Below are 10,397 nucleotides of genomic sequence, written 5' to 3'. Positions count from 1 at the left end.
CAACAGTCCGCTGCCAAGGCCCGATTCTGAGTTTGATGATGAAACAGACCCGGTTTTGGCGGCAATTCTTGTTCGTCTGGAAGCCGCTGAGCATTCTTCGGGGATCCTGTTGGTCCAGCCTAAACAAACATGACAGCAGACCCAGTGCTCGCTACTTCTTTCTATTTCAGCTCATCTCTGGGTTCAGTGCACCCGGACGCCATTGAGGTCTCCATCTCGCCTTCGCAGGTTCACCATGGCAGCATTCCACCACTGTATGCAGTCCACCTTCCTGCGGCATCTCCGTCAGCAGTGATCCAAGCAACATCCTCCTTCTTGGGGTTTCGCCCACGCCAGGTGACACACCACAGCTGGAGGCGGTCCGTCCTCATGGGGCATCTCCATCAGGAGCACTACAAGTGGCATCGCCTCCCTTGCTCCCGGGGACCCAGACACGACTGTCCTGGATATGGGTGAGATGACTGCACCTCACCCCAGTTGTCCAGATGGGTGACCTTCAGGGCCGTGGGGTTGCCGCCTTAGCTTACCTCCCTGGGGCGGCTGTCCCTCCCAATGTCATCTCCCTATATGACGCCCGGGCCGCTTGCAGCTCTGCCGTCACACCCCAGTAACTCCAGCCGCTTAATGCAGCATCTTACTGGGTTTTGCTGGATTAATTCAGGATCCCTCGCCTGCCCCCACCCGTTCAGGCATCCACGTAAGGGGCATACCAGATCCCTATGCTAATCTGGTGAGTTGTACTGTCACCAGGGCTACTCCTTCTCGTAATGTCTTTCACCCGAGGAGGTGTGTGAATGGCTTGTTGAGGCCTCTCGCAGGAGGGCCGCCATTGCCCCGCTCTGTGTAAGGACCTGTTGGACCAGGACCTTTCGCTCCAATTTTTGACTCCTTCCCAGTCGGGGTTGGCAACAGATCTGGCAGTGGCCACATTCACCAGGCGGTCTCCCGCACTGGCCCTCGGCCTATGATAGTTGTGCTGCTTCAGCACTGCTATCTGTGCTGGGAATAAACCCCCAAGGGCACATACTCCCAGGACACGTGCAGTTTCCGTCGTGAGTGCTCCGTTGTAGCAGTCAGCACTCATGCATCTCTTGTCCAATGCCCGGGGATGGTGAAGTCCCCCTTGGAAAAGCCGAGGCAGTAGGAAGCTCTGGATGGCCCATGCCTAGTTAGGTTGGCGCCGTTACTCCGGCTTTAAGACACTACCCCAACTGGGGGAATGCGTCTTAACTTAGAACTCGGTTTATGCTAGGTTCTAAGCAGTTAACAAGGCAGTACTGACAGAAGGGTTTTAGCCCCCCCCTTTTTCTCCACACCCCGTTAGCTACTCTAGGGATCTCCCTTCTCGAAATGGTACCCAGGAAATCCTCTAGGGAGTTATCCTGATTTGTAACCTCTCTTCCCTGAGGGCCAGTCAGTTAATCACAAGATCCCTGATCATCTCTGCTCAGTGCGACACACCTCTTCGATGAGGCAGCTGTCTGGGTCTGGGATCCCGTCCACGGGTCCCTGAGGGGCAAGTGCTACATGGAGTCCAAAGACAGTGGTCAGTGTTCTGACCTAATGCAAGTATTGCTCCCCTTTCCTGTTACTTCGGTGCCGCTTAGCTCACAAAGGCTGAGGGCCTGTCTCCCACAGCAACATTCGGTGAAGCCAATCCGATACCCTTAGGTGTTATTCTCACTTCCCTCAGGACAACTTTCAGGTCTTTTAGGCACAGCTCCAAGCAGTTATACATCAAGCATGGCTTCAGCTTAGTAGGGCTTTAATGGCACCTCCTTCCGGAAGCGTGAGCCTCTCCTCAAAGCCGGACTGCGGACTCACATGGTTCCGCCGCTACGCCAAGGGGTTTCAGGTTCTTAGGGCAGGGGGTAGTGCTGGGGGTAGTGGCCTGTAGAGTGGAGACTGCTGCCCCCGCCAAGCACATTGTGGGATGACCTTATAGCCAAGTTAGTAAGCCCCCCCCCTTCGGTATGACAACTTGACCACGTTATCCATTCTCCGTCCTCCTGAAATTGGAGGGTCATGTCATGTGTCAGTGTGTTCACGCTCCAGAGTCAGTGTTACAACATCTGGTTCTGGATCCACCATGTGCCGGGTTAGGCAAACCCAATTGTTGATGCCTTGTCATGCAATTAGGTCGACATCTTCCGGGCCTTAGCCCTGTGGGTGCTCCATTCCCAGATCCCATCCTTGCAGTACTATGGGAGACCGGGATACTGAAGCCAGGCATGCCAGCCTGCATTCCATGGCTTTCCATACAGGAGCCGCCTGCGACAGAGCAGGTGGGGTGTGCCGCGCATTAGGCAAAGCCTCAGTGATAGGATTCATGGCCATTATCTATAGATCATTGGCCACAATTTCACGCCTCCTTAAGGAACAACAGACTATTTGTGACCATAAGTCGCAAGCTGGCCATTTAGCCTTCGGCCCACAAAGGTGGGTTTCACTGACTCCATGTCAGATTTTATGTTTCGGCGTGCTAGATAGTGTTGGGCACAGATGTTGCTTGCATTAGTAAATTAACCACCCTCTCTCTCCGGATACCCCTTTCGGGCTCCAGCGGTAATGGCCCTCCATTTGAGCTTTCCAATAAGACGTTTCCCTGTTCCACGTAGCAGCCTTAACGGAATGCAGGGTTGGTCTCGGCTCACAAGGCCGACTCATCTCGGAGGGCCTTGATTTGCTTCAAGGTACAGGTCTGGCCCAATGTAACCCATTTACATATTTGGTGATCAAACTGATCGGTATAGCAAGGGCACAGCAGTGGCCCACGGCCAAACATAAGTCAACGGATTATGCTTTGGTGGCACTTTACAGGTTATGGAATGCCACGGGTCTGAGGAGGGGCCTCCCTTTTTATCAATTCAACGGTTGACTGTTGACTTTAGGGCAATTGTGTAGTTTCTGCATTAGCTTTACCCCGCTATGCCTAGGTAATTTGCAGTTCAGAACCCACTGTTGTTACATGGAACCAGTCTCCATGGTAGCCACTGGAGATTTCTCTCTCAGGCATGTTACGACATTTCGAAAATGGGGCTTCTCAGCGTTTCGGCCTGTGTTCGCGAGTTGTCCGCTTCTTCCTGACGCAATTTTCTCTTTGCTTGCCCTAATATGCTTATTCCTTAGACCAGCAGACTCATCGTACGCCGGTACGAGTGCTCTTACATGGGCACGTTATGATGTCTGGAGCCGCATGAAGGGCGTATGTCGTCTTCAGACTTCAGCTGCTGTCACCCCGTCACATTAAGATCCAGTGGCTCCATGCGGTGGGAGTCCCCTCCTCACTCTGTCCCACCAAAGTTTGTCAGTCTTCCTCCACAGGTCCAGGTGCTGCACATTGAAAGGAATGACTTCGGCTGTAAGCCAGGCAAGGACCTGATCGAACAGGCTTGGTTGAGATGCAGGTGGTCTGGCATACCTGGCTGGAAGTAGCCTATTGCAGCCCTCACTGCTCCCATGGATCAATGGGAAGGAATGGAATGACGTTGCCAGTAGCAGGGCACATCTGAAAGTGCATGGAGAAATGGCTTATGGCCATGTGAATGAGGTGAAGGATACTCCACCTGCCAGGGAAGTCTGTGGACAAGGAGGGAGCGTTACAGGTAGGACGGTGTCCGCCTGTCTCATTTAGTGAATAACATATGTCTGTCTGATCTGCAAAGGGGCCTGTGGGAAGTTCTTCTGCGCAGGTGGGGGGAGTTTCGCAAGCTCTAGGCTTGTGACTCCTGTGGCGGCTAGGACGGGCAAAAACAGGAAAGTAGGGATGGTGTGCATGCAGAGGCACCTTATGGTGACAGGTGACGCCTGAGGCCCCCCGAATGGGTTGTGTGGCTCAGCGGGGGGATAAGGGTTGCCTGGGAGACCAACCCTACTCACTCACCCAGGTGTTGTGAGGCACCGGGTTGGGGGTGACACGGGAAGGTCTACCTCCCCCAGAAGGGGCAGTCCGGAGGGATGGCGAGATCACCGCCACCCCTCAGGCTGGGTATGTTTTCGCCCAAGAAGTGCCAGCTAGCCGCTGACACAGTTAGATGCTCGTCCTAGTTACCCCTTTGCAAGTATTTCAATAAATGTGGCCCAATTTTCAAACCAAGCTTGTTGTCTGCATCTTCTTTAACCCATCTCCGCTCGCAAATGCCCTCACCCCGGCGCCAGCTTGTCTGGCCAAAAGGGGGGGCCATTGCAGGTGGGTGGGGTGACAAGACGTAGGGGCCTCTGATTGGTGCACCCCAGTGGCACCACCATGCAAGGAGGGGCAGGCTGAGTTGCCTTAAACTCAGCCCCCTTCCCAATCCCAGCTCTCTGGCTCGACGCAGCTCCCTCCCACCCTCCCCTAAGCAGTGTGGGTTTATTACCGGTTGCCCTTTGGGAACCATGTAGGAATTTTTTGGCTCACAGTTCGATTGGCCTATTACTGTGCGTCTTTTTTGCCTACGTCACACTGTTTTGCGGGTCGAGTGCGTCCTGTAAGGGAATATGGTCTTTATCATCGGTCACATTCCAGTTGACGGCTAGGACGGGCAAAAACAGGAAAGTAGGGATGGTGTGCATGCAGAGGCACCTTATGGTGACAGGTGACGCCTGACGCCCCCCGAACGGGTTGTGCGGCTCGGTGGGGGGTTAAGGGTTGCCTGGGAGACCAACCCTACTCACTCACCCAGGTGTTGTGCGGCACCGGGTTGGGGGTGACACGGGAAGGTCTACCTCCCCCAGAAGGGGCAGTCCGGAGGGATGGCGAGATCACCGCCACCCCTCAGGCTGGGTATGTTTTCGCCCAAGAAGTGCCAGCTAGCCGCTGACACAGTTAGATGCTCGTCCTAGTTACCCCTTTGCAAGTATTTCAATAAATGTGGCCCAATTTTCAACCCAAGCTTGTTGTCTGCGTCTTCTTTAACCCATCTCCGCTCGCAACCACAGTTAGCACCTGGTCATAGTCTTTCCCACTATGGTGAGATGTACTGCATTTCTATTTTATAGTAATTATTTCTAAATTTGCATCTACAGTATACATGTAAATAGCATATGTATTTTTTCTGCAACCCTGTGTCCTCTTTTGTCCTTTTTCTTGGCAATGTGTAACTGGCCAACTTATCACGATCAACATTTACCTGTTGTCCCAGGAGACCCTACTCAAGATTTTGCATGGGGCAGGACTTTACTTTGCCACTGCTATGACGGCCCCCCCGCCCCACAACCTGGCTTTATTCCAACCTAGCTTTGGGGGAAATTTGGGGATTTGGGAAGAAAATGCTCCTGCAGATTGTGGACAGGAGAATTTCTCCAAAGATATTTTGGGGAGGAGTTGGGTAGGCTTACCTTAGTTTATAGGATGTGGCTGAGGGTCATTGTTTTCCTTGCATTTACATTATTTAAACAGCCTTGTGACTGTTCAGAACAAAGCCCTCGGCACAGCCTCCTGGCTGAATTTCCTGGGCAAGAATACTCATGGGCATAGGCTTTTTAAAGTCTAAAAGGAAGAAAAGAAACAACCCTCAGCCACCTCATATAAACTAATGTAAACCTTCACCCCCATTGTTGTTGTTGTTGTTGTTGTTGAAATGCTCTCCCCGCACCCCACCTGTCACTCAAAGCAGCCCCCAGTTGCCCTCTCTTGGATGGGGGATGAATGGTTCTGTGCAAAGCAAGGGGATTTTCAGCACAGCATTAGTTCAGAAATATGGTTAATATATTTCTTGTTCCAACAGAGCTTTGGAAGAGTATCTGGCTGCATATTTGTTTTATGTTTTTTTTTGTAGGGTTGCTGCTGTCTCATTTTATTGTACTGATTTAATACTGTTTTATTGTTCTGTATTTTCATAATTCATTTGTTGCTTTCGGTAGCTCATGGTTTCAAAATGAAGTACAAATTCTGCAAATAAATAAATACATCATAAAATATCCCAATGTCTTGGCCTCCTTTCCCTATTTGTATAATGACCACTCTTGCAGGGAGTTTAATGGCATGACTTGGCACATTAAAAAAACAAGTTTCACATAAATAATTATACAAAATTAAACTTAAATTTAGTCTCAACTATAAGGTCTGAAAATTCTTAACCAACAAGATTGTCAGGCCTAGTAATGACATAGGGGACCCTGATCAGGAAGTCAACTTTTTAAGGGGCTTTCTGAAAATCCTGGTTTTGGCATATTGAGGAATGATGAGTAGATCACTGCAGTGCAGTGAAATGATCACAGCGACCCTTGGAATAAGGAAGAATGTATTAGGATGTAGCGTGCAACAACTGGAAACTTGCTGCATAATGTTGAAAGTGGCCTCTTGCAAATTTCACCTGTGGAGAGATCTCTGTCGCTACAGGAGCTCACAATCGTCCTACCTGTGAGATCAGTAAGGATCAAACTGAGGGTTGGTGTCAAGTGTAGGCATGTTCGTGCACCTTATGAGGACCCACACCCCTGGCAGGGGCCCACTGACTGGAGTTGCTCCTCCTCTTCACCATGGCAACCCACTTGTTCACCTGTCTCTCACTCTGGTGAGAAGGAGGACCAGCAGATGCCACTACCTACTTGCTCGCTGGCTCTCTGCCTGTCAAGCAAGCAAGTGGTAGCAATGGCTGGCTTTCCACGACAATGGAAGGAGAAGTGAATGTACTGGAGTTTTAAAAAGGAATCAGCTTTGCTGTGATTTGATGCAGGGCTCCACAAGCAGGTTCTCCAAACAAGTAAAAATCACTTCACAGAACATACATTCTGGTGGGGGTGGGGGTTGGAATGAACATCATCTGACTGGCAGGGACTGCTCAACCAATAAGAGAGACTGCCCCCCTCCCCCCCCTTTCTCCTTTCCCCTGGAAGTGCAGATGCACCTGCAATTCAGGAGCAAGCCTCATTGAGCACAATGGGAGTTACTTCTGAGGAGACACTAATGGGTTTGTTGTGGGAAAGAGAGCAGTAAACACGAAGATGGAAACCAGCCCCCCTTTTAACCGGCAGGATCTCTATAACAAAGGGTCAAAATAGTTTCTTCCTAAGGCAATAAACCAAACAAAGGAGAATTGGAGCCTTGAGATTGTGCTGTGCCATGTCAATTGAGGGGGATCTCTATAAGTTCTGTGGGCATTCAGAGGGCAAGGAAACACCCCTTGACTGGGGACACGGGGAAAGGCACATCCCTGAGCAGGGCTAGCATACCTGAGGTCAATGCGGGTGTTGGCCACACAGCAACTATACCGGGGAGAACCCAACTTGAGGAATAGAATGGGACTTTAAGCAGTCTCAGGAAATCTGTTTTTTCTGTGATAAGCTCTGGCATGGCTGCTGGATGGCCACAACGTCATGTATCCCTAACGACCTCCAAATGCAGCCAGCTTGGAGTAAATCACTCATGGAGACACCCCCCAGGTCAGAAGAAAAGGAAAACTGTGTTTAATTCATGGCTTCCTGGTGCTCTCACCATGAGGGGGGGAAATGAAGGGGCTGCATATGCAGTCAAAAGAAAATCAGGACTGTACTACAGAAGGAAAGGATTAAGCTCCCCCCTGCCTCCCAAAACAAGGAGAGCCAATGCAAAGCCCTATACATACAAAGTAATGTTGAGTCTAGATTGAGTGGGCTACCAGTTTCATATTGCCCCAGGCCTCAAGAAACATCCACTAGCCCTTGCATGCTGATAAAATAAGCTACAGTTTACCTCGTCCAACTTGTCACTTGCATTTAACCTCCCCCTTTTTTGTATTTGAACATATAGATATTTTGTATGTTATCTTGTTAAAATCTTATCTTCTTAAGCCACTACCCTAAACAGTTAGTGGGAACAAAGCTCAGACTGAAAGTATGTCAAATGTAATAAGAATGATAAAACCAAAGAAGGCTGCTGCATCTGTGGTGATGCAGAATTCAGAGAGCTTCACCTGATTTACAAAGGCAAGCTGCCACTCTCTTTCTTATCAGTTCAAGTTCTGTGTGGTGCCAAACAAAAAGTGACCTAAAAATGCTAAAGAACTTCAAGAAAGACCCTGCGTCTACCCAGTGTTTTGAGAAGCTTCACATCTTCGAATCTTTGAAGATCATGCCTGAATTAGAAAAAAAAAATCACAGAGAAGCCACAATTCTTCGAAGATAACGCCTTAATTAACCCCCCCCCCAAAGCGGGGGATAGAAGGGGGTAAAACCTAGTCTCATTTGAAGGGATAGAACAACCCTCTGCTCAGTGCAGGAAGCCTTATTCCCAGGTGGTCGCCCATCCAACTACTGACCGGGGCCGACCCTGCTTTGCTTCCGAGATCAGACAAGCGCGCGCACATCCAGCCCTTTGCTTGTTGCTGAGGATCATTGAGTGCTGAGGAAGCTATGCGATCAGTAGCCAGAAAACGACATGGGGCCGTCAAGAGCTGTGAGCATGGTGGGCGTGGAATCAGCAGAAACAGGAAGAGTTTCTGATCCTCCAATGATGGCCTCCGTCTTTAAGAGCAGGAAAACAGCACAGTGCTCAAGTGTGAACTGGGCTCACACATTCGATGAAGCACCACAACAGGGAAAATGGGTGAGTGTGGATAATCACGTTTTAATGTGAGAGTGTTTAACCCAACAGGACACCGAATTCATTGCGATGGTGGGCGCAATGTAGATCAGCCCCTAGTGAAATCAGCCAATCCTTTCACAGCTGGTTGCATGAACTCTGGACACTAGCTGACTTGTTTCATTTGCTGTGGGAAAAGCAAGCACAGGGCCAGCCCTCCCATGGAGCAGGGTGAAGGCCTCACTTCAAATTGTGCCACTCCGCCTGCCAGGAGGGCCCACCTCCACCCCCAGTGAGTCCTCCCAAGAGCCCCACCAGCTGCTCACCCACTGAGATTCTAATCCTCTGGACAGGCCAAGGATTGGAGCTCAGGCCTTCTGCATGCAATATGTGTGATCTACCACCAAGGATGGTCCTTCTGTGAATAGAAGTTCCTTCTTGTTTGCATAACAAAACCTTTGGATCCAACTCAGTATTTTTGAACATCTCCTACATTGTCTGAAATAGGCTATAAAATCCCAAGCTACAATACTTTACATTTCATGGTGCCACAAGATTCTGTAAGTTTTGCTGCAAGAGACAAACACAGTTATGCTGCTGGAATTTTACATTTCACTAGGCATTGGTGTGTGTGTGGTGGAGTAGGGAACAGAGTTTCTGTTATCCATTTCTTGGCTACTTTAGGGCTTGCCAAAGGCTTAAAGTATTCCTCAGAGTAAGCAATAAAGATGAAGATCTCACTGCATGTCTTGCAAGTGATAAAGCTATAGACTCGAATTCTTTTTGAGTTCTTTAAATATTTCCCATCTGCTGAAATGAAAACCATGAAATTGGCTGGAAAGCCATCATAGGAAGGATCCTGTTGTAAAAAATGGAGACACACACCCATCCCTGCAACTGAGCACAAGAAATAGCATAGAAAAACAACAGTGAGCTGGTGAGCTGTATGAATGGGTCCTGCCTTTGCCAAGCCCCACATCACATGAGAATGTGAAATCTTTCGCATCTTAGCATGAGATCCAAAGGTGGATGACTTGTTTATTCTATATGAATGAGCTGGTTATATTTATTTTTAGGATAATTATACGAGATCCAATGCAAATCATGGGGTCACATAAATTGCCTTACGTACACTTACATTTAGATGTGGATAAACCACTTCCAGCTGGTAGCAAGAGGGCCTGAAGATCAGATATTCCTGCATTATAGCAGAGAGAGGCAATCCATAATTGTTGTTATCAGCAAAACAGGCTAGTGCCTTTACACCAGGGGTGCAGAACATCAGGCTTGGGGGCCAAATCTGTCTGGCCTTCTGAGGTTCCCCAGATGTTCATGCCCCCCTTCCCCTGGCTTCATCCCCTTTCCCCCAACCACCAATCATTTAGTAGTTTCCTGGCTTTTGTGTAGTTTTTTCCCCATTCTACAAGGTTGAAATGCCCCTCCTAAGGCGTAGTTACTGGCAAGCTTAAGAGTTTTAAGCTAAAATATGCTGGTATTTTGGCCTGCCGCTTTGCCTATGGCACCATCCACTACCGGGATGTGGTCCCTGAGAGCTTCTCCAAAATGAAATTTGGCCCTCGGTCTGAAAAAGGTTTAACACCGCTGCTTTACACCTATTTAGGTTTTTGAAGTAGCTCCTTTATAGCTTAAAACAACAACAACAACCTTTGACCCATTGTTACATCAGCCCAGGGTTCATTATGTGTATGGTGTCACCAGCATTTTACAGTCTGACCAGTCAAACTGCATTCTGACAGGTAACCCCGATTGGGGTCCAAAAAGCCAGTAAATTTCAGAGCTTCCACAAATAAGATTTCTCCTGCTCCAGAACCCTCCAGCCTCTTCCCACGATCCACCAGATTCTATCAAGGGTGGCTCTTGACCCTGGCCATTATTTTTGAAATCTGAAAGTTTG

The sequence above is a fragment of the Heloderma suspectum genome, chromosome 7 (assembly GCF_057233095.1).
Source record: "Heloderma suspectum isolate Gila_16-S chromosome 7, 16-S_ref, whole genome shotgun sequence".
NCBI lineage: Eukaryota > Metazoa > Chordata > Lepidosauria > Squamata > Helodermatidae > Heloderma > Heloderma suspectum.
Note: the sequence above shows the minus strand (reverse complement) of the source record.